Source organism: Mesocricetus auratus, unplaced genomic scaffold, assembly GCF_017639785.1.
Source record: "Mesocricetus auratus isolate SY011 unplaced genomic scaffold, BCM_Maur_2.0 Super-Scaffold_100003, whole genome shotgun sequence".
Classification (NCBI taxonomy): Eukaryota; Metazoa; Chordata; class Mammalia; order Rodentia; family Cricetidae; genus Mesocricetus; species Mesocricetus auratus.
Window position 1 is genome coordinate 53,216,627 of NW_024429188.1, and position 26,016 is coordinate 53,242,642.

General features: G+C 37.2%; 1 protein-coding gene across 7 annotated transcripts in view; it reads left to right on the forward strand.

Annotated features, from left to right (window-relative positions):
- Window positions 1–3,677: 3,677 nt before the first annotated feature.
- Window positions 3,678–26,016, forward strand: part of Gpr174 (G protein-coupled receptor 174) — a 39,232-nt gene continuing 16,893 nt past the window's right edge. Inside the window, exons 1-4 of one of the 7 annotated variants that reach the window (XM_021222923.2) lie at window positions 3,691–3,793; window positions 4,040–4,142; window positions 16,284–16,378; window positions 24,201–24,420. The gene's annotated coding sequence lies outside the window, so the exon portion shown is untranslated. Of the gene's footprint in view, window positions 4,143–4,900; window positions 5,138–15,872; window positions 15,945–16,283; window positions 16,379–24,200; window positions 24,421–26,016 lie in introns of those variants that run through there. The other 6 variants (XM_021222920.2, XM_021222921.2, XM_021222925.2 and 3 more) reach the window with 6 other exon arrangements.

The following is a 26,016-nucleotide window of genomic DNA, read 5'->3' on the forward strand; positions in this document are numbered from 1 at the left end:
AATAAACTGGAATAAGCAAGCATTTTGTGTGGAGATTAAGTGAATTCCTGAGTGACATGGGCAGGCTATATCGAGGAATCTAATGCCTTAGACACATGGAAAGTGGCAAAACCTTCTCCAGGTTAGGCTCAGAGAAATGATAAAGCCTGGTCCAAGTGATAATGTTGATAGTGTGTGCAGAAAAATGTACACTGTAGCTTTCTGCCCTTTGATGTTTATGTTCTGAGACTACTCCTCTACAGAGACTGCTTTATTCAGATTAGTTAAACTCCTCTCCTTGTTCAGGAGTATACCAAAAGTCCTGCCTCTTTGTTCCACTGTCTACAAGGACCCCACCTCGCTCTTCAATTGTATATGATAACGACTACACTGAGCTTACAGGGTGCTGCAGATTTTCCCATCTGAGAGCCCAGACCACCCTGTCCTAGCTTTTCTGTGCATCTTTTCTTCATTCTTCCACTGACCCAGTCAGGTCTGTCTCTGGAGTCCTGCTGGATGTGGCAATTTTGGATTTGGCCACTGGCCCATTTGTCTGGGACAGAAACAACTTTCTATATATTCTACCTCACTTTCTGGATTTAGAAAAATGCTATGAGTTGAGATTTGTTTTCCTACACTCTTTAATAATCATTTCAGAGACATGCTGCCAAAAAAACTAAAACATGCATCCATCAAGATTGAAATCTATTTCAAGGAAAGAGTTAAAGATGTGGTTTGCTCTGCAATTTCTTGAAACTGATATAAGAGTTATTTTGAGGTGCCTTTGGGGCCATGTAGGAGTTCCATGAATGTGGAAACCTACCCATAATCCACCAATGTCCCCATAAATGTATAAACCCCAGGCTCTGGAGATTTCTCTCTGAAGTCTGTGAATCTTGTGAATCAGAATGTCTTAGTTCTTACCATCTACTTATTTATAGCAATTAATAGAATCAACTACCTAATACATCGCCCTGCAGTTGCAAGATTTGTAGTGATAGTCTGGCTTTAACTCTCCTTCAGATCAAAACTACAAATTAATGTTCAGTGATCTCAGAGTAGTAGTTTGGGGAAATTACTTATCATTTCTTAGCACTTTTGAAAATCATAATGTAGAAACAAAATACTACTTAAGACATAGGCTATTTTCATGTATAAAATAAGATTCTTATAACACATTATGGTGCCTGGCACTTAGGCTACTAAATAAATACCTTCTAGTCCAGATGAAAAACAGTATTTTACTTAAACAAGGAATTATTTAGTTAAATGGTAGTAACCTCTCACACAAAATAATTTAAATATTTTAAATGTGTTTAGTGAGTTCATTACAGCACTTTGATGTTTAGTTGATGATGAGAATGTATTAGTTTCTTGCCCTAGTATAAGAAAGCATAACATCCTTTGCAGACTTCAAAGTGCTAAACAAATGTTAGTCATAATTAAATCACAGTTTTAAAATACTAAAAATTGTTGAGTGGAAGAATTCCTGGTATTTAAATTATTGTCTTGGTGTTATAAAAATGTTTAGAAAACTATGTTTATCATACTCTGTACTGCGTCAGACTAAATTCCTTGAGTTCAATAGAAATGATAAATTTGATCTAAGACACACGTGGTATTTTATTTCAAAATACATGAACATTAGCTTCTGCATGTTCTAACCAACCTACAGACTGAAAACTCAACAGCCATGCTCCACATAAGGTAACAGATAGCCCTGTGTTCAAAACTTATTTGGAGGAAATGGTATCGAGAGACTTCACTCCAAAGGAGCAAGAACTAGGAATTTTGACAAAATTTTGCATTTTTTTCAGAAACAGTTTCATCTCTAGTACAGGCCCAGTTTAACCTCAAACTAGCGTTGATCCTCCACCCTAACCTGCCAAGAACTGAGATAAGAGGCATGTACCACCATGCCCTGCCATTCTTAAAAGCCCCACCCAAACCCTACTCCTACTGGAAGATTGTCCAGCTTCCATACTGAAATGCCTTAGAGTAGCCCTTCTGGATACCTGAATTCCTCCAGTATTTTAAAGAACTAGATATGACATTCTCAGGTATTTATCACATGTATGTTGTTTTCAATTTGAGAAAATTGGAAAATAAGCTTTTCTGTTTTACTAGATTGCAGAAAGCTGCAGGAGCTGGTACCCTTTCTTATCTTTTTTTCCACGTTTTGTCCACCCCGGCTCTCTTTGAACTATTGCTTTACACATAACAGGCACTCAGTAAAGCTAGAATAGAAGTAAGCCTACGTGAGAGTTGAGATCACCACACTAGATGTCTGTGGAAAGTATACTTTAAATACACAAGAAAAACAGTGTCCTGGGAGGTAGAGGCAGGCGGATCTCTGTGAGTTCGAGACCAGCATGGTCTACAAAAGCTAGTTCCAGGACAGCCTCCAAAGTCACAGAGAAACCCTGTCTCGAAAAACCAACAACAACGAAAAACATTATACTTATGGTATTCCAGGTCCCAGAGTACAGAATAAAAAAAAGGCAAAGCAGGGATAATATATTTCAGTCTTTTGTACCCATATCTTATTTAATGCATATTTGGATTACTTTAATTAACCCGATATTTTTGGCACTTGCGACCATTGGCATTTTAACTAGTCTTGGACAGATCAATTTTCCCATTGGCCTGTCTCCAGGTTTACCTTATATCTTATCCCTTCTGTAAATGTCTTTCTAGTTTTGATCAATATTCCCCACAAAGATTTTTTAGTAAGTACATTTTTTGAGCATTAGAATTTTAAAATCAAGATTTCAGAAACATTTTCTTCTAGAAGCCTAACTAGTCTCTCAAACACAATAAAAGAGTACTTTGAGGCAGAGGGTCTTCAAACATCCCATCCAGGGTATGTCCTAGCCTGAGGCTGGACTTGTACTAACATCCATCTCTTCCATGTCTTATCTGAAAAGTTCCTAGGTTCTGATCTGAAGTTATTATTCAAGGTTTGCATGTTTCCTCCTGTTCATCTTCCCGTGTCTGGTGAAGAACATGTTTGGTGCTTCGTATAGTGTCACACTGGGCTCAGAGATACCTGGGTTCAGTGATTCCTTGGAACATCATCCTCAAGAGCCTTAGGATATGGGCATATTTTATAGAAAATAAGCCCCATTTGAGCAAAAGTTCTCTAGCCACTAGGAGGAAATGGAGGCCTACTTGCACTTCTTGATCACAGGGACACTGAGGAAAACAGAGAGTGAGTGAATAAAAAGTGTAAGGTTTTAAACACCTATGAGGAATAGAGTATTCATTTCAGTGTCAATATGTCACAGGCTTGTATATTCATGGTTGCCTTAATCAGAGACCATTCTTTCACTGACTTTACTATAGGAACCTACTGTATATTTAAAGAAATGTCCATTTAGGTACTGAACACAAATGCAAAGATTTGAGAAAGGATCATACTGAAGATTGCTGTGGTCTGGTATCTATGGTAGGGGCCAGAGGACACCCAGATTCTGCAAATGACACAATAAACAGTTTCTGTGTTATCACAGACTCAAAACACAGAGCAACCACGAAACTGGAAGACAATGCACTATGGCCCTATAAATAGAATGGAGCGTTTCTTTTGCTAAATGTGAAGCTTTGCAGGCATTATGTACAGCCTGTTGCGCAGCCTTGCATCAGTAATGAGAGAGAGAGAGAGAGAGAGAGAGAGAGAGAGAGAGAGAGAAAGAGAAAGAGAAAGAGAGAGAGAGAGAGAGCTGCTCACCCACTGGAAAACGGAAATGTTCAGTGTGATAAGAACAGCTTACATAGCTCACTCTGACAACTCACTACCTTATTTTTCAACATGGTAGTGGTTTGGCAATCCTAAAATTTTTACCTGCCTTTTTTCCTTTAGCCTTCATCATTTTTCTTTTGGCACTCCTCTCTCTCACTCTCTCTCTCTCTGTCTCTCCCTCTGTCTTTCTCCTCTTGCTTTCTCTGTGTCTCCCACTCTCTCCTTTCTGTCTGTCTCTTTCTTTGCCCCTTTCCCCCCATGTCTCTCCTTTATTACTTTTTGAGGGAAGTTAATGAGGATTGAACTGGTTGTTTTCAGAAAAAGGAGCTGTATCGATGCACAGATCAGTAGCATCCTTTTGGAGTGGCTGTCACATGAATTCTTTGGAGACTTCTGAAGAAAAGAGAAAGAAACTGAAACGGTAGGCTCAAAATTGTTAATTCATAATTAGTTCTCACATGCACCTTTCACACTTGGTATCTAGAATTGGATTGTTGGCATCAGTTTCTAGCTAATCTATCAGATCAAAATGGTTACAAATTCAATGAACTTGAACCAAACACAGAGGTCATTTCCTTGGAGTTTGCACAAGCAAAAATAATCATAAAGTTGTCTGCTTCAGGTGGGAGGAAGAATATTACCTTGAACTTGGCAAAATGTAAGTTGGAATTGGAATGTTTCTTTTTATAACAATGTATTTAGCTCAACTGATATCAGACAAAATAGTACACTGAATATTTGTAATTTAGCCTAGCTTGCATTAAGGAAGGTTACTGGGTGATTTATATTTATACTCTGCTAAAATATTCTGATGTTTCTTAAATTGTTGAATGATTAAAATAGTTAGCTCATTGTCCCTTTCAAAATGCTTTAGAAAATGAGAAGTTCAGTATTTCAAGTCTTTAACAAGTATGGATTCATTTTACTGTCTGTATGAGTTGCATGTTTTTATTATAATAGTTAATTGTAGTTAATAGTAACTGTAGAGAGATTCTACTATCAAAAAGGCAGTCTGGAAGAGAAAGCATGCATACTTAAATGTGCAAGGAGGAAAATAAGACAAACAGGCACAGGTTTTCTGATTCTCTTAGATAAGCTATGTTTATCAGCACAAGCAATCAGTACAATAAAAAACAATACATATTATGATTTGGGGTTTAATTTACATCTCTGATCACTATAATTAACTTGTTTTCTGCAAAATGTAAGGGGGTTGTTTTAAGCTTTGTGTCCTTTTTGCTTGTTTGGAAATATTAAGAATGACGCCTCAACTTTAAGCAAATACAAAGCTATCACTGCCACATAACTCCTAGCAGCAGTGCTTAGAGATTAAAAGAAAGAAAAAGGTGGACTTCTATGTGAGGCAAGGGCAGGAATGAAGAGGAATGTGGACCATGACCAAGGTTTAGATCTCAAGTAAGTGTCCTCTTGCTTTGCTGTCAAAAGCCATGTCCTTGGATTTGCTTTTATACTGTGTTAATTTCTCGTGGAAGGAAAGTTATTAGTGTATTGAACAAGCAGAAATGACTACTTCAAAGAGCTTGGGTCAGTCAGCAAAGAGTATTTTGTTCCTTCAGCTGCTGTAATACTTAATGTACAAGAAATATATTAATCTTATAGGATCTTGTAGCCTAAGCAAACAATATGCTATCCACATTGCCAAATATTTACATTATATAAAAACCAACCTTCAAGAAGTCTGTATTGATTATAGAAAATTTGTTTTGTTCTTGGGAATACATGACTTTGCCCTTTCTGCCTGTATGTTTGCAGTAATCTTATTATGATGAATGTATCTAATGTATCCACTCTGGTGGGGACCGTGTAATATGGTAGTGTAAAAGCAGAAAAAAACTCCAGGAAGCATAAAATAGGGCATCACATGTTTCAAAATGTTCACCAAATTTTACTAGGAGACTTTTAGGGATGAATGGATTTAGTGCTCTTTCTGCTAAGTATCTGAAATACACGGGGAAAAGAATATGTCTTTTCTCTTCTTTTGATATAGTACTGTCTCCTTTCATATCAATCACATTACTTAAAAGCAGAAATAGAATTTAACTCCTTTCTATGATTGCTATGCAGTCCTGAGAAATGGAGTACAGGCAGTTCCATTTCCCTTGCCTATTAAAATAAATTTCCTTTTAAGGCTGGTCTCTCAAAAATTAGCCTCCTAGGAAGAAAATAAAAAATTCATGGGAATGTTCCATTGGCCATTTGTGGGAACGAGTGGCGCTTCTTTGTGTTTTTGAGAAGGGAAATTGCTTACATTTTACAATAGGAAAAACTGACGCTCAAAGGACTGAAGTGACTAGGCCAAGTACTTCTTTACTTTGACAGAAAAAAGACCAAATTCTAGGTCTCTCGGCAGCTCATCTAGTGCTCATTTTACTTCTTTCTGCTGCCTAAAAACGCTAGTGTATTAAGATTCATGCATTATTCATTTGGAAATGTTAAAAGATGTCATCTTGAAATCACTCAAGAACCTCTCAATGCACTTCAGGCTTCCCCCAAGGGCTCCACGGTGCAACAGACTGATTTTCTGAGCTTCCTCACTATTTCCTTGTAAAATAGGAAAGAACTATTCCTACTCTGCCTGTATAGAAAATTATTAAAAAATGCAAATCAAGACTAAGTGCTTTAATAAAACAACAACACATATGTGGCCATGTGTCCGATGTATATGTGCTATATCTAGTGTCTAGGAAATCATGTGGTCAATACAAAAGGGAAAGAAAGTATTCACAAAGTTTTGAGATATAGACATTCCAGATTTGGAAAGGCAGTGGCTATTTCGGTGTGTCTGCCTGGCTAAGGCAAGAGTGTGACAAGGCAGGATAGTTAGGGTAATTGCTAGGGAATGAATCCAAAAAAGGACATTCTAGTTAGTGGTTTGATTATTATTATTAACATTTATTGTATACGCAGGCACCATTTGGCATTTGAAAATTGATGTGAATTTTGTTAGTATAGTCTTTGTAAGCCAAGTGAAAGAGGGCAGTGTACTTCTCTGACAGAGTTTTCATGTACACCACAGCTACACTTGCACTAGCCAAGAATCAAGATGCAAATAGGGTGTCCCTGAAATAGGAGTATAAGCTATTAACCAAAATCAAGTCGGTACAGACGCTAGAAACTGGAAGCTAGATAAGAAACCCCATCAGCTTGCAATATTTAGTATGGAAATTTACGTTTATTTGTTACCCCAGGCAGTTGTGGATTACACAGAATCACTCTCTTTACTCAGAACTGAAACATGGGCTTCCAATTCAAGGTCAGCTTGCATGCTGAACTGCACAGTTATTTTCTCACTGGGAACAAAACTTATATGTCAGCGTCTACCAACAAGTAAAAGAAAAACATTCACTCACTTTTTGTGCTTTTATACTTTTTTGTTTTTGTTTTTATTTAAATTAGAAACAAGCTTGCTTCACATGTCAATCCCAGCTCCCTCTCCCTTCCCTCCTCCCCTGCTCCCTACCAGTCCCCCCAGACCCCCTTAACCCCCACTCCACTCTCTAGGAAAGGTGAGGCCCTTCATAGGTTATCTCCAAAGTCTGTCATATCATCCAGTGCAGGGCCTAGGCCCTCTCCCATGTGGAGGGAGGCTGAGAGAGCAACCCTCCATGTGGAAAGGGCTCCCAAAGTCCATTTGTATGCGGGGATAATTACTGATCTACTACCCAAGGCCCCATAGAATTCCTAGGCCTCCTCACTGACACCCATGTTCATGGGGTCTGGATCAGTCCCATGCTGGCCTCTCAGGCATCAGTCTGGGGTCCATGAGCTCTCCCTTATTCAGGTCAGCTGTTTCTGTGGGTTTCACTAGCCTGGTCTTGACCCCTTTGCTCATCACTCCTCCCTCTCTGCAACTGGTTTCCAGGAGTTCAGTTAAGTGTTTAGCTGTGGGTGTCTGCCTCTGCTTCCATCAGTCACTGGATGAAGGCTCTAGGATATGATAGTCATCAATCTCATTAACTGGGAAGGGCATTCAAGGTAGCCTCTCCACTATTCCTTAGTATGCCAGATGTCTCCTCAAACCTATAATGAGGTATCTCTTATCCTGCTCTTCTTTATTTTTTCCCCGACTCAACCTTCCTGCTCCCCCATGAATTCCTCTCCTCCCCTCTACTTTTCCCCTTCTCCTTCTCCCCTCCCCCATGCTCCCAATCCACTCAGGAGATCTTGTCCCATTCCCCTTCTCTAGGGTACCATGTATATCTCTCTTAGGGTCCTGCCTGTTTCCCAGACTTTTTGGCAGTGGGATTGTAGGCTGGCATTCCCCTGCTTCATACCTAAAATCCATATATGAATGAGTACAAACCGTTTTTGTCTTTTTGTGACTGGATTACCTCAGGATGTTTTCTGCTAGTGCCATTCATTTGCCTGCAAATTTCAAGATTCCATTGTTTTTAAATATTTTTCATCCAATAAGAATATAATAAAATCATATTCTTTTCCTTCCCCAACTTTTGTTCCTCCCCATCTCCCTACCCTCCCAACTCATTTTCTATTTTCTGACAATTCATTTGCTTCTTCAAAAGATTTATGTTCAGTGTATAATAGGTATGAGAGACACTATCAGAATTCAGCAACAGATGAATGGCTTTAATATAACCATAATTACAAACATTTACCTAAAATTATTTTTGCTTAATTTGACAGATCAGATCCAAATGGTTTTTAAAAACTGATTGTGATTTGCTGTGAGATATTTCTTGTAAGTGAGTGATTTATTTATTACATTATAAAAATAATTCTTATCGAAAAACAACAGCAATGACAATGTCTTACTACTTAGTGCATTTGTTCTTTTGTTAAGTGATACTAAGTGACTTATAAGGTTGTATTTTCCTAAATGTCTAGTCTCTTTGAAGTGATAGACTAAACAGTGTGCTCAAAAACAGTGTGAGAAGAACAGACTTAAATGTGATTCTATAGGTAAATATTGGTACTACCAAGTTTGAATAAGAGAAGAAAATGCTCATAGAGAAAAGTTTTCAAATGTCTGCTTTATTTAATCTACATCTGTCTGGATCCCTTTAATTCTTATATCAAGGGTCTTTTTATTTAATCTCATAAAATGCATTATTTGGATTTCTCCCACATTTATCTGTGATGATAGCACCTTAATTCTACGTTCCCAAGTGTACTTTCATTTGCGATCTTACCTTTCACCCATTTTATCTTTTTAACCCTGAAATATTCTGATTCTGAAGGCACCATTGATTTCTCTTTCTTTCAAAATAACTGAAGATAAAGCTAAGACAGGCTCATTTTTCTACATGCCATAGGATTCTGTATAATGAAAACTTCAGCCACTTTGTCTAGTACTAACTTCTCTGAGGAAGAGCTACTAAGAGAAGAAATGGTTGGTTTTGTTATCAAGAGTAGGTACAGCCCACACCAACGCTGTACAACTTCTTCTCTCAAACACTATGACAGCCAAACATTCACGAAACTTAAAAGAAAAGTCTATCTAGGTGAAGTAGTACAAATACGTTAGTCTTAGTTTTGAAGTGGGGAGTCTAGATAACTAATATAGGACTGGAACCAATATTATTTTGAGTGCTTCCCATACCTTGGGGTTGGAGCTCCTCTCCTTGTCTCTGGCCACATGTTAAAAAGGTCCCTTAAGTTGTGGGAAGTAGTTTAAACACCCATCAGTGTAAACTCTAAGAAGGCAGTTATGAATCTGCAGAAAGAACTAAACTTTTTCAGAATACAATTTGACATGATCATAGTTGATGTATAATTCTTTCTTAATACTTACCATAGTTTTAAATTTCAGTAGTAAAATATTGCACATTGAAAAATATCTCTGTGTCTGTTTTAGTATTACCTAGAGAAAAATCAGAGGAAATTTAAAACTGCCTGACTTTGGGGAATCATTAAATTTGAAAATTCTGTGACATAGTCCAATAGGGAAGAGATACTAAATTTGATTGCCTTAGGTTATAAGTTACTCTCTGACTGGGATGTGGGCCAGTCACATATGGATACGATAAAACCACAGGCTAAGTGAATACCTGGATATGTGCATGGTGGCTCCTCCCAAATGCTATGGCACCACCATTATGCAAAATAGCTTGAATATGCTGAATACAGATGCAATCTTTCTTCTTTCTTTTCATTTACTGATATTTATTTGTGGACATGAGTAGGAACTTGGAACTATTTGTACACACATTCAAATTCAATGCTAAGTCATCCTTGTACATACTACTGTATAATGCTACCTTGACAATTTAAAGTCTAACATTAGCAACTGCATTCATTAGTTCATTTGTCACGTTTGGTGAAAGGATAAGAAATGCTGTTTATGGCAGGAACAGTGATGCATCCTTTTCACAGATTTATCCAGTCTTCATAGGCATGTAACCATGTGTATGTCTCTCTCTTCCATTTCTAATGATTTCCCTTGCATTACACAGATTTTCTTTCTATTCAAATTACAGATTTTGTACAAAAACTGGAGCTTCACATGGACGTGTTCTGAAAAGCCATCTGCCACCTTCTTGTAGAGCAGTCTGTCTCTACAACATTAATACAGACACTTCCAGAGTAGGAAACATGTGGCATTGTAACATATGTAACATTCTTTCTCGTGGAATCTAAGTAGGCGTTAATCAATACACATTATTGATAATGTTATTTGATATGCATGGTCAGGATTACGAGAGCGTACCCCCTAAAACTACAAGATTAATAATCCATTTTGAAAATGAACAAAATGTACAACACTATTCCACTCACATTCTGCCCTGATTGTTGCGTTTGTAGTCTGTAATTCTGTAACATCGTGAATGCCCAACCAGCATAAAATTGTAATTATCAGGTGGAAATCCTCTATATTAAAATGCTGGGGTGAAATTAAAAATGTTCTTGCAATAAAAAAAAGAAATGCTGTTTATAAGAAGTGGTGATTAGTTTATTATATTTTTCTGTAAAACTTTAGTGTGTTAGTTAAGAAATTTAATTTGTTTTTATATCTAGAAGTTGGTTCCCAACGTACAATTTTAAATTCACACAGGCTTTTTGTTGACGTGGGGTTCAAATTACACTTGAAAAAATGGTTAGGAAGTAAATGAGGTTTGATTTGATCAATCTCAATCATAACTGCACTAATTTCCTGGTGTTTATGAAGATTCCCAAGTCATTGCTCATTGTCTCTTCCCTCAGCTCTAGGGGTCTATCTTCTTCTTTAACAAAAGGAAAACATTCAGAGCTTTGTCAAAGAATCTTAGGGTTTCAGAAGCATCTGTGACTCCCCAGCTCCTAATGATTCTGTATTCTGGCTTCAAATCAAGGCAAAAATTTCACCAGGTTCACACTATTTCCAAGCTTTGATTGTTCTCATACAAAATGTAACTCCATAGTAACATATGTTCCTAACAACAATTTTAAGTTAAATTATTAAGTATTAAAGCATCTACCAAGAATCTGGATTCAGCAAGCCAGTGCAGCTTATCTACTACTGGCCCTAAATTTTATCTTGAATTCTTAATAATCAAAACCTATTATGACCATTCATTATTGTGCAGTACAATGTACTAAGGCATTGGGGAAACTATATTACATTTTTACACCCAATTGTTTGCCTTCATTTTAGAAATGAAATCTATGCTAAAGCAGTGAAAACAACTTGCTCAAATTATACCAATTGTCTTGGATCTGCTTCCTTTTCTTAAAAATCACCTTATTAAAGTATGATTGACATTTGAAAAGTGTGTGCATTTTAAATTCAAACCAAGTTCTTTTGCAGGTTAGAGTTCTTTTCCATTACTCTGTTGTCTGTTGTATCCATATATGAAAAAGCTAAGATTTACTGTCTTGTTTGAATCTTTTCACTTGGAGATCAAGAATATTTATAATAGTGTCTAAATGCATAAACAATTTCAAAACAGTTGATTTATGCTTATTGAACCTGAGAAGGGTTGATACCACCTATTTAAAGGGAACCAATGAATAAAATAGGGGATTATTTCTTTTTTTTCAATCAAACTTGATGGTGTATTTATTTTTCCTGGGTAAAATGAGTAACAAAAGGAGGCATATAACATAAACAATCTCATCGAAGCAAATTTGAATGGGGAAGATAAACCACACATATGACTATGCAAATGAGATATATGACACTCTTTGCCAAAAAAGAGATTTAGTACACTGCTTTTTAAATATTTAGTATTTGTTTTCAATTGTTTTGGAATTACTGCCTTCAATGAATCTGGTATGATTTGAAAAGTAGATTATTTCATGGACATGAGAAATTTCATGAAGTTTGGCTTGGTTGAACTTAAGCTATGCAATACTAGGGTTTAAGTGCAAAGGTCCTATATTATATCTTTAAGGATCTGTGAGACATTAGAACAAAACATGTAATTCTATATGAAACTTAATACAAACATAAGGGAAAGGCCTTAAAAGATACTCTACCTAAAGCTCCTCTAAATAGAGCTTAGGGACCAATTTTATTTTTGTACGTATTTGTTTTATGACCTCTTGTTGAACTCTATGCATGATGATACTCAAGAACTGGTGGGAAAATAGGATGCTCCGTGAAGAAAACCATGGAGAAACAAGAACCATGAAATGAGACAACTGAGCAAATTTTGTGCCTTTGAGTAAATTGCTGCATTAGCAATAAGGATGTGAGTTGCCTGTTTCAGGCCATAGAACAGTCTATGAGTATATTAGTCAGAAAAATAACTGAACTCTAACATAGTTTCGTTTAGGAGCTTATTGTTGTAGCCATTTTGTCAGCTCTGAGCTCAGAGGTTAACACAATACTATACAAAACATTAACAAGATCTTAGATCGTCTTCTCTCAACGTAAATTAGTCTGAATCATTTTCCCCTGCTCACATTATATTAATTTCATGTTGACATTTCCTATCTAAGAAGAAATAGAGAAAGAACCCTGGAAGATCAATTTCTGAACACTGCTATAAATCGTAACCAACCACTGCTTGAGTTTTAAGTCATGCTCCTTTGTGGCTAACTAGGGTTATAAAAATGAACAAAAAACTACGCTTCCTCATTTCTCAGTCTGCAAAAACAGTATGAGTGAGAGCACTTCTCTTTTGTAAATGGGAATCACTGCTGAAATGAACAGACACTTTGTAAAACTGCCCCAAGCTCCTCTTTACACTTTCCAAAATACCGTGTTTATTGCCTTACAATCACCTGCCTTTTCCTTGAGAGATTTTCTTCAGCACACAGAAGCATTATGTTTGGTCAAGTTTGCAACTTGAAATGCTTATGCACAGCAAAATAGTTACAAAATTTATAGCTGAATAAATGGAAAAGAGTAACATGAGGATTATGGATCAGTGAAATCACTGCCTTTGGACATGCCTTGTGACTGTTTAACTGCCTTAAAATTAATTGTGGGTTTGTATTCCAACTCTGTGAAAATCTTCTATAAATCTTCACATTTGATCTATTCAACTTAGAATTGATTTCACATGTTTCTTGTGACTGTCAGGTTATTACTGTGAGGCGATATGTTTGTCTGGACAGGGTATAATTTTTGTATGAGATCTAATGTGCTGACTTATTTGCAAACAAAGTGTTATTCATTTTACCACTGAACCCCTTCTTTCTTGGTCAGTTGTTTAGCACATTGTGGCATTAGAAAAGCAGTTAAAAAGTCGCATTACCAATTTTGAATGCCAATGGAAAGAATTGTGTACGTTTGTGCTCCTCTATGGCGACATGGAAGGACAAGGCATTGATGAGAGGAGTGCATAGCTGCACATCCTAAGGAATGTCAGTATCTAGGATAGTGAAGAAAGTGTGGTGACACTGAGTTTGCTGATTTGTATGTGGTCGTCTGACTTACAGAATTAATATATCTTAATAATGTAAACCCTACCTTCAAATGATATGACTGTATGAAAGGGGAGTTATCTGCACACAGATAATATGGAAATAATAGTGGGAAATATGATATGAAAAAAGAATATAGGCTTTTGCATTAAAGCAGGTTCCAGGCCTGGCTCTGTACTAACTTACTAGATAGTAAAGAATGAGTTCTTTAAGATAACTGCTTCTGTTATCTTGTTTTTAAAGCTGAAGCATCATTTAACACACTGTCAAAAAAGTTTTGATAAAGGACTAATAAAATCCAGTGTTAAGATTCTTAGTCTGTTTTGATAGTAAGTTGAAAATCACAATATTATTTGCTGAGTTATTGTCACCATCAAGCATATCAATGTAAACATCATGTTATCCTAAGTGCTGCCTGTACGTGAACTGGCTTCAATTGTAGATTCTTCCTGGGAAGGTTTCATTTATGATACAAGGCATTGGAACTGTCTATATTCTATCTGCCCATGGAGATGGGCCTGAATCCATAACGGTTCCTATAATTTTTTAAAGTAGCTGTTGAAAAAAATAACTGCATGCTTTCTGTGAAGATCATGGCAATTGTCTTCAGTTTTATCCTTAATACATTAGTTTAAATTCACTTATGAAATTACAGTAGATTTGACTTTAAAAGTAAAAACATTGGTTCTAAGGAGATGAAAAAGCAATTAGAAACCAACAAAATCTCTGATCTCTGTTTCTATTTATTATGTGAAAAGAACAAAACAGCACTGCTTAGTTTAGTGGAGTAGATAAGTTTTTTCATGCCTATCCCCTATGACACATAACTTTGAATTCTGAAGCCTCTGGTGATGTCTTTTTATCACTCATCCACTTTTGGGGTCCTTTTATTCCACTTTTTAAAACCTTCTTCCAAAGTCACAATATTTTTGGCTGCTCACTGTACAGCTCAAGCATGCCTCAAACATCTGATTCTCCTGTCTCTACCTCCAGAGTTTCTGTGTTGCCACAGCCAGCCAAATAAAATAAACAAAGCAGACCTTCTACCATTTTTATTCTCACTAATACTATTTCTTAGTTTTAGCCGGGTGGTGGTGGCGCATGCCTTTAATCCCAGCACTCGGGAGGCAGAGGCAGGCAGATTTCTGTGAGTTCGAGGTCAGACTGGACCGACAGCCTCCAAAACAATACAGAGAAACCCTGTCTCGTAAAACAAACAAAAAATACTATTTCTTAGTTTTTCTGAAGCATTAATGAGACTCTCCTGGGTTTCTATAACCCTGTTTTGTAAGTGACAGAGGCAAAACAAAGGATTGAAGTATTTACTGAGCATATATTGATGATACACCCCATCTGTCTCACTGAAGTTTACTTGAGAGATCTCTTGTAATCTTGATGATGCATTTACAAGTAGGCATTATTTATTCTACTAACTTTCTAAGATGAAGAAAGTGCGAATATGAGACCAGGTGACATGGGGAGAACAAAAGAGGAAAGGGTGATTGATTTGAGCTTCTCCTAGAGAAAGTTTCAATTCATGTCTTCATAGGAAGAGTTTGCAGTACACATAAGATGTTAAAAGGACAAACCTGAAGCTCATTGTTTAAGTGGGGACTATCACATTCTTTGCTTTCTTGATAGATTTTATTCATGTCCTCTCCTCCCAATTGTAAGGGCCTTCCCCAACACCAGCAATATGATAGCTATCAGGTAGCCCTATTGACAGCCTAGGAAATATTGTCTTCCTCTGTGTTCTTTTACTTCATTCATTTAGCAAGTAAGATATACCTTCTTAGATTATATCCTTTTGACATTCTAAATAAAATTTTGTACATGCCCTTTATTGTAGTTAAATGTATGATGTCTAGCCTGACAGTGGAGTTTTATACCTTTAATCCCGGCACTTGGGAGGCAGAGTTAGGTGGATATCTATGAGTTAGAACCAGTCTGGTCTACCAAGTGAATTCCAGTACAGCCAGGCCTATTACAGAGAAACCCTGTCTCGAACAACAACAACAACAACAACAACAACAACAACAAAAGCATAATGTCTAACAAATCCCTGTAGTATTTCACTTTATTAGATGATTCTTGGAAACACCAAGCCTATAAGGACTGGATATGTAACAGGTTATTTCAGACAAGTTGGCATACCTGAGCAAAGTATAACCATATAAAAGTGGAATGCAGAAAGAACCTACAACCATGACAAAGGCACATGTAAGGCAGCTTTGGGAAGAAATAAGACTTCTAGCAACAGTTATGCTTATAACCAGTAGCCAGCTGAATCACCTTCCATATGTGTAACTAGGAAGTGAGACGACTGCAGTGAGGAGAACATCTCAGAAACTGCTGACAGAGGATAAGAAAGCTGCTTCCCTCCAATCTTGTTGTAAGTTTGACTAGAGACTGTGGGATTTTTCTAGGATAACTCATCAATGTTAAGAGAACCTTGTGACCAGGGAGTGACTTGTGAAGCCTGCCAGTGGCATTCCTATCTTCCCTCACTCTTTTCAAAGCTGCCAGGTCCAATGAGGTGTCTGATGGTAAAAGGACTGCTACACACTCTACCTTGCAAACACTAAGGGCTAGATATAACTATCTGCTCATTCCCTTTTGCCTCTGGTAATCCATTTTGGTGTCTCATTATGCATAGCTGCTAAAACTTCCTAGTCCTCCAGGCTGCACTTGATCACTACTTTATGTTTTGCTTTGTGTATGTGTTTTTTAGGAAAGAATGAATTAATCATCGCTATTAACACAGCATCTGCAAGAGACCTGACTGGGGTGATTAAGAGCTTCTATCAGCACTGGATAAAACAGTAGGTACTTACACATTATCTTGATATTTTTTCCAGTATCCCTTCCCTCAAAGATTACTCTTTCACCCAGAGGTAACCATTAGCTAACTGCTGCATGTTTGCTGTTCAATATAGTAAATTACCATGTAGTGATAAAGCTACAACAGTGCAATGATATATAGCCTTGCATCACATGAATGAACTTGTTTAGTAGAGGATCTGGTAAATCGTGGTATTTTAATTTTGTCTTTGCGGACAATATTAGAGCCTAGGCAAAACTAAAATTCATAATTATCCTATTTTTATTGCTAGTTAGATATATTGTGTCCATTGTCAATATTTTTGATAGTTTAAAACATACTACATTGTAATACTGCTTATATTTGTGGCTGGCTTTTCCAGTCTCTTAAATCAAAGGGGAGCACTTAAGCCATTCCATTATAATCCTGTTCATATTTGTGTGAGCTGTTTATGTAATAATATTAAAAAAGAAACTAGAAATCAGGGCACCTAGCCTTTACTTACATTTGAAATAAAATATGTAATGATTATATAAATATTTTCAACATTGCACACATACACATATACCACACACTAGCCTCTCTGCATACACAAAATAAATAGAATAATAGTTTTATGTTGAGAAAGAATATCATATTTTCTAAGATGGAAAATTAAGGTGAGCATGAAGAAGCTACATAAGTATTAGACAAGTGTTTATTATTGGTTGACAACTCTCTGGTTGGACATGTAATAAAATGGTACAGATTTAAAAATGAGAAGTGTAGGTACTTTTTTTCTCTTCTTATTCTAGAGGGCTACTTTCAGAATTATATTACTCAAGCACCAATTTAGATATAATCACTGTTAGGAGATATGTATAGTGCTTACAGTTTGAAATGTAGACATTTTTTAAGTTAAGAAAATACGCAAAGTGCTGAGCCAAACTCCTGGAATCCAGTTGCAGAGAGGGAAGAGTGATGAGCACAGGGGTCAAGATCAGGCTGGGGAAACCCACAGAAACAGCTGACATGAACAAGGTGGAGCTCTTGGACCCCAGACTGATAGCTGGGAAACCACCATAGGATCCATCCACACCCCCTGATCATGGGTTTCAGTTAGGAGGCCTGGACCTCTGGCAGTGAAACAGTATTTATCCCTAGTGCACCAATAGATTTTGGGAGCCCATTTACTATGGAGGGATACTCTCTCAGCCAAGATACATGGGGGAGGGCCTATGTCCTGCTGAATATGATATGACAGACTTTGATGATCCCTCAAGGTAGGTCTCACTCTCCCTGAGGAGTGGATAGGGGGTGGGATGGGGGTTTGGCGGGGGACATGGGATGATGGGAGAGAGAGAGAGAACTGGGATTAGTATGCAAAATGAGATTGCTTTTTAATTCAAACAAAAATTTATTTAAGAAAATAAAATATGTAAAGTAGAAAGTGGCTTTTGGAGAGAGAGGAGAGTGGAGGCATGAGAAAATGTAATAGGAGTTGGGAGTGATCAAAAATTGTTATACACATGGATGTATAAAGCATCCACAGAATAATAAATAAATGAATAAATCATGAGCAAAATAACTGCATAGAAAAATTAAATACGGTTGTACTCTTCTGCTGATATACGTGGTAGAAAAAAATATATCCTTAACCAGGAAGTTAGCTGTTTTTTTGTTTTTTATCCTTTTTAATTTAAATTAGAAACAAGCTTACTTCACATGTCAATCCCAGATCCCTCACCCTCTCTCCCCCATCCTCCACTCACCCCCCCCAATCTCCCACCCAAACTCCATTCAGCTCCTCAGGGAGGGTGAGGCCCTCCATGGGGCATCTCCAAAGTCTGTCATATCATTTGGGGCAGGGCCTAGGCTCGTCCCCGTGTGTCCAGGCTGAGAGAGATTCCCTCAATGGGGAGTGGGCTCCCAGAGTCCATTGGTATGCTGGGGATAAATACTGATCTACTACCCAAGGCCCCATAGATTGTCAAGGCCTCCTCACTGACACCCATGTTCAGGGGGTCTGGATCAGTCCCATGCTGGCCCCTCAGGCATCAGTCTGGGGTCCATGAGCTCCCCCTTGTTCAGGTCAGCAGTTTCTGTGGGTTTCACCAGCCTGGTCTTGACCCCTTTGCTCATCACTCCTCCCTCTTTGCAAGTGGTTTCCAGGAGTTCAGTTAAGTGTTTAACTTTGGGTGTCTGCCTCTGCTTCCATCAGCCACTGGATGAAGGCTCTAGGATATGATAGTCATCAATCTCATTAACTGGGAAGGGCATTCAAGGTAGCCTCTCCACTATTCCTTAGTATGCCAGTTTAATAACCAGTATTACTACTATAGTACACATGTCATCTTTAGGTGAATTTGTTTATATTTAATGGAATGTATTTCAATATGTATTCAGTTTTGGACATCTGGAAGCTGGATTCAAGTTATTGGACCCATTCTTTCCTTTTTTCTTTTTTAATTTCATTTTAAATTCCAACCACAGTTCTCCCTCCTACACCTCCTCCAACCCTCCCCTTATCTGCTCCCATCTTCCCTTCGCCTCCCCCCATGCACTCCTCATGGGTAAGGGCTCCCATGAGGAGTCAATACAGTCTGGTACAATAGGTTGGGTCAGGGACAGGTCTCTCTCCCATGCATTAAGGCTGAGCATGACGTCCCATCATAGAGAATAGGCTCCAACAAGCTAGCTTCTGTACCAGGTTTGTATCGTGAGGACCCATTCTTTCTAGTTGCATATTCTAAGAAAGGAAATTTTTTCTTGAGATTTTTCTAATATAGTAATAAAAGACAGGAAAAATAAAGTCAGGCATCTGTCCATAGCATATTATCTATTACTAACACATGGCACATGATAAAATAGTCTATATAGCAAATGGCATGTATCTATTATCAAAAATGACCATCTACTAGCTCAAATGAAGTACTATACATGTATTGAAAATATTAATGGATGAAGGTAATAGGTAATCTTTGTATTTTTGTTGCAATATGAAATTCACTAAAACAGTAGATATTTGAATAGTTATTTGTTAATTTCATACAGCATGTTTTGATCATTTTCATACACTCCCAACTCTTCCTTGATTTACTTCCTTTCATTACCCACACAACTTTGTGTTCTTGAAAAAAACTTTCAAGATAATTTTGCTGCCCAAATATGCTTGATTGTGTGGTGTTTCACTCGAGAGTGATTTACTTACTGTCTCTCCCTCTTCCAGCAGCTAACAATTGCTTATATTTCTATAGTTTTTGGTGGAATTGTGTGCCCAACTCTGTTCTCCATGCTAAAATTGGATCTGGCTAAGGCTTACATAGGTTTTGTGGGTACTGTTGAAACCACTGTCTGCATGTGCAGCTGTCCTGCTGTGTCTAGAAAATAATGTTTCCTTGTAATCAGCCACTCCAGGCTCTTACAACCTTTCCTCCTCCTCTTCTATAATTATTCTTGAGCCTGTTGAGGGGGATTTGTGGTATATATGTTCTCTTTATGGATGAGAATACTGTATACTTTGTTATTCTATGCATGTTGATCAGCTATGGTTCTCTGTGCTACTCACTATATGCAGCAGATAAAAGCTTCTCTGATGATTGTTGTGAGATGTATTAATCTATGGGTATAAAGATAAGTCATTAGGAGTCAGTTTAACACTGTGTCCATTTACCAGCTTTAAAGCAGTTGGATCTCCCATATAGCCTATGACTTGTCTAACTGTAAGTTCTTAGTCTGATAATAGTGCCAGATATGGGTTTTATCTCATGACACAGGCCATGCATTCAATCAGAAAGTTGGTGGTTTCTCCATGATGTTTATGCCATGATGGGGGTGTATGTCTCCCCCATCCAGTCATTATTATAGTTTACAGGGTTCACAGTTGGGTAAGACTAATTATTACATCTCTTTCTAGTATCTTGCATGGCACCATGTAGCTAGACAATAGAGGTGAAGTTTCCAGGTCAATATCAACTTGATATCTTAATGCCCTGTGATTCAATCATGTGGTATCTTCAGCAATATGATCTTACTGTTAAATTCTGGAGAGTAACCAAGAACAATGGCAAAAGCTTGCAATGTTTGTTGGTCTATTGGACTTCTGTGGTCAACAACTATTCTCCAGAGAGAGAGGGGGGGAACGATGATGGGTATTTTACTTTTTTGTATCAGGTTCTACGTGTCTCTTTTGAAAGTTCTTTGATGTTATTTTCTCTTTCCACACTCCCTCTTATGTCGTATTTTTCAAACTCAGGTTAACACTTTCTTTTCTATGTACATTCTATTCCCCTTCCATTAAAAGCCCTCATCCTTATCCTTAATAATTTCCTGACCTCTATGGGTAATCCTAGTGAAACACACATGTCTGAAAAATCAAAAAACATGTGATGTTTGTATTTCTGGGTCAGGGCTATCTCACTTAGAAGGGTTGTTTCCAGTTCCATTTACTTGAAATGTAATAATTTCTTTTTTCTTGATAGCTGAATAATAGTCAAATGTGTAAATATACCACAGTTTTATTATCCATTCATCAGGTGATAGACCTCTAGACTCTCTCATTTTCATGGCGATTGTGAAAGGAGCAGTAGGACTGGAGTCCTTTGGGTATATGCCTAAGAATGGTATAGATGTATTATGTATAGATCTATTTTTAACTTTTTGAGACTTCTTCACACTCATTTGTATAGACCAGTCCCTGTATCAGCACTATCAACTGAAAAAAGAAGTTTCACTGATGAGCTTAAAGTTAGCCATCCTGACTGGGGTGAGATGAAAATCAAAGTGCTTTTAACTTGCATTTTCCTAATGGCTAAGGATGTTGCACATTTTAAAAATGTTTCTCAGTCTTTTGCTTCATCTTTTCAGAACTCTATTTAGATCTATGCCCTAATTTTTAAAAAGAGTTACTTGTTTTGTTATTGTTTCCTTTTTGAGTACTTCATATATACATATTATTTTTTCTTTGGAGAGTTCTTATTTTTTATATTTTTTATTTAAGTTAGAAACAAGCTTGTTTCACATGTCAATCCCAGCTCCCTCTGCCTCCCCTCCTCCCCTGCCCTCCCCACCAGGTCCCCCAGTTCCCCACTCAATCTCCACTATGATCCCCAGGGAGGGTGAGGCCCTTCATGGGGGATCTCCAGAGTCTGCCATTTCATCTAGGGCAGGGCCTAGACCATCCCCCAAGAGTTCAGGCTGAGAGAGAATCCCTCATGTACTTCATATATTCTAGATACTATCTGTTGAAGGTATAACTGGTAAGAGTTTTTCCTGTTCTATAGGTTGTCTCATCACTCACTTGCTGTACAGCTACTGTTTTGTTTCATGAAGTTCCATTTATTGATCTATTATCAACAACTGAATAGAAAACAAATAAAGCAATCCAACAAACAATAAAACTCTTGAGAAACCATTTTGAATGGAGAATTAGATTAAATGCATGGCAGAGAAAAGATGAAGTTTATATTTCTAAAGCCACATCCAATCAGATATTAAGGGTATCAGTGGCCTTCTGGATTTCTAGGACTTTCAAAGGAGAGGAGATAGAATACAGTTCTATAAATTTAGGGTTAAAAGGAAGTAACAGAACCAGAGGGGTAAAACTGGGATGAGTAAATGGAGGGTAGAGCAGGGAGTAAAAGAAGGGATAAATAACACCTGTATGGAAGATAAGTGTCATCATTTTAAAGAAATTTATTCTTAGAGTTGATTCCTTTTTAATTTCCTGATAATCCCATCAGTGAATGCTTATATAAATGATGGCTAGAAAGATATAGAAATAGATTAATTGATCAGGGACCAATTGTAGAACAAATAATAAGTGTATCTGACTACTATTTATTTTAAAATAAACATAGTCAGACTTCTCAAAACTGGAATTATATGATCACCGACATAATCACTGAAATAATTAATTGTACCCCAAATTCTCAAAGAGCTATGTACCAAATATTTTCTCATTTAATATATACCTAAGTTGGTAAGTACATTGATGCTATATGAATTCAAATGTTTGCTGTGATTTAGAAATGTCATTAAAATGTTACAAAGTATAGAGGTAGAGATTTTAATGAGTCTCAATATGTGACTAGTCAGTTTTCATTTCAGTGAAATAGGTATCTAAAATTGACCAAATATAAATAATAGCCTTCACTGAAAATACCTTATTTTAGTTACACATTTTTGTTTAATAATCTCTTCTTTCTTTAGGTTCACATGGTTTGTATTTAAGGGACTAAAACTATAACAAATGGGAACTGAGTGCCTACATTATATATAAAACTCACCCTAATCCAAATTAAGTCCACAATCTTACTGTGTTATCCTGGAGTCCTGGTTTGCATTCCGTAATGGACAATGGTATAAAATTAAATATTTATCCTATGGAATAATTTTAAAGCGTGAGTCAACATTTGAGCTAAATTCAGAGATGGAAATAGGCATCTTATCTTGCTTCGTGATAACATAGTCTTGCATGGTGCAAGTCTAGGGGAGCAATAAGAGATCAGGCTGAAAAAAAAGAGAACAGTGTTTTAAATGTTGTATTTTCAGGCCTTTGTAGTGTAGACATGTGAAAGGTTTGCAAATTGCAAGGAAATATTTTAGCTTGAATCTGATTAAGAAAACAATTTTAGACATGTCACTCTAAAATAAGAAAGTCATTTTATTTAGCAAAACAAAAGGGAATTAGGGCCACCACATGTCAAAATGTTGTAAACATAAAATACAAATATTTTTCATTTCTGAAATCTGGTCGGGTATTAATATGTTGCTTCAAAAACATAAAGAGTTGTATTTTCAGTGAGGATTCCTTATTTTCTTGCTATTCATCTTAGGTAGAAGAGATCCTTAATTATTTGAGCCAATTTGAGCTTGAAATAGATGTTCATATTCTTTCTGTAGATACATATGCATAACATTGGGAAGAGAACACCTTCTAGATTGCTTAGAGATTTTTTAATTCATTTTTATTTTTATTTTATTATTTTAATTTTAAAGAGCTTGCTTCACATGTCAATCCCACTTCCCTCTCTCTCCCCTCCTCCCGCACTCCCCCATCATCTCTCCAGCCTCCCACCCTATCCCCACTTCTTTCCACATAGGGGATATCTAGAGTCTGTCATTTCACTCAGGGCAGGGTCCAGGCACTCCTCTAAGAGTCCAGGCTGAGAGAGCATCCCTCTTTTTGTTGTGGACACAGGAAATCCGTTTGTATGCTAGGGATAAACACTGACCTACTGCCCAGGGCCCCATAGGTTGCCCAGGCCTTCTCACTGACTCTCACAATCAGGGGGTCTGGATCAATCCCATGCTGGCCTCCCGGCTGTCGGTCTGGGGGGGTCCAAGAGCTCTCCCTTGTTCAGATCAGCTGTCTCTGCTGGTTTCACCAGCCCAATCTTTGACAATTTGCTCATCGCTCCTCTCTCTGTCACTGGGTTCCCTGGGTTCAGTTCAGTGTTTAACTGTGGGTGTTTGCCTCTGTTTCCATCAGTCACTGGATGAATGTTCTAGGATGGTTATAGACATCAAGTTTATTATCAGGAATGGGCATTTAATTCAAACAAGACTCTATTAAAATAAGTTGTAATGCATTTAGTTTTAAAGCCAAACAAAAGTAGCACATCATGTTGCCTTGATAATCCTCACAGTGCCAAGTTGTATTATACACTGATGAGTTACCTAAATTGTACAAATGTCAAAATCGTTGCCACCTATTGAAAAATTATTCAGTAACAGAACATTTTTCAATACATAAGTATGTAAATTTCCAAAGATTGCCTTTGCATCAAATTCTAAGACCTGGCCTGACTCCAAGCAGTAATTGTGATGACATCTGTGATCCTTTAGGAAACGTCATCCCTACCCTGCCTAAAAGATCAATTGTGAGAAGAAAAGAGTCATTTGTAAAGGACACATCTGACACAGATTATCATTAATGGATCATTTGTTGGATGCCTTCTCATACGAATTTATCAAAAATTTCATTGAAGACCTACAGTTTTATTTGGTGACAGATATTTTATATCTGGGTGTACCTATTACAGACCTGCAGTGGGATAAGATTCAAGTAAGTATGTTATTACCTGGATATTTGAAAAGTGGTTACAATGTATTTGCAACAAAAGTCTTTGTTTTAAGGTTAATCTTGGATTCTCTTCATCTTACTTTTGTCTCTTTCTTTGGAGATGGATCAGTATAATGAGTCAACATTTTTGTTCAATTCATTTTACTGGATTATAATGAATAATGGTTGGTAGAAAGTACACTAGTGATGATGCACTATGCTTCTACTTAAGCCAAGGGCAGTGTACTCCACATAGAACTATTACTAGTGGAAAGTCAATCAAAGAACGGACTCATCTTCTTTATTTTTTGAGACAGTGTCTATGTACCCAAGACTATTCTCATACTCACAATCTTCCTGTGTCTACCTCCAAATACTAGAACCATAGGCATATAAGCCTATATTTAAGTTTAATTAATGTCAGTATAGTGACAGGAAACCATAAGGTCACTGTGGAAACCAAGATTTGTTAAAAAAACTTCATGTGATTTTATTAATCAGGAGACAAAGTAATGCTACTACAAAGGAGTGTAGGATCACCATACTGTTTCTGGCATGCTGCCACCACCCAAGGAGACTAGGGATTTTGCCTTAATTATTTTTCTATTGTGATAAAAGTAACATGACCAGTACAACTTATAATATAAATAATTTAGTCAGGCTCATAATTCCAGAGAGTCAGAGTACATGATGGCAGGGTGATAGCATCCAGGAAAACGGCTGATAGCTCACATTTTAAAACAGAAAGCAAGAGACACAGACACAATACTGGGAATGGCTAAAGGCTTTTGAAGTTTCAAAGCTTGCCTCAGTGACACATTTCCCCAACAGTGCCACAACTCCTAACCCTTCCCAGTTTCACCAACTGGGGACCAAGTATTCAAACCTATGAACCTACAGGGGCCAGTCACTGCAGGCTTATTTTCTGAAATATGTTCATCTGAAATCTTGTTGAGCTAGCAATACTCTGAAATCATAGATTAATGGTATTAGATGAAGAAGCTGGCTCCTTTTCTCATGGTGTATCATAGACGCCATACCACCAAGATCCAGAAAATTGCTTTTAGTCCAGCAAAGGCAAAACTCTCACTAGGGGAAACAGAAGGTCTTTTAAAATGGCAGTGTTCTGTGTTGTGTACCTCACTCCTTTACTTCCCTTAAATCCTAATATAAAATCATCATCTGCCATTTAAAATACAAGATAAGATTTTCATATTTTAGATTAATGTCATTACCTTGGGGTAAATTTTTCTTTTTTAATTTTTAAACATTTATTGAGATTAAAAACAATCTTATTTTATATCAATCCCAGGTCTCTCTCCCTCCCATCCTCCCTTCCCCTCCCACTGACCTCCCATCCCATCCTCATCCACTCCGCAGGGAGGGTGAGGCCTTCCATGGGAGATCATCAAAGTCTGTCACATCATTTAGGGGAGGGCCTAGGCCCTCCTCTGTGTATTTGGACTTTCCTTTACAAAAATTCAGGGTAATTACTGAACAGTCTATATTTTGTTGGTGGGTGTAGGATTTAATATTTTAAACTTTAAAGTTTAAGTCATTTTCCATGACCACTCTTTCTGGAATAGCTGAAGACATCAG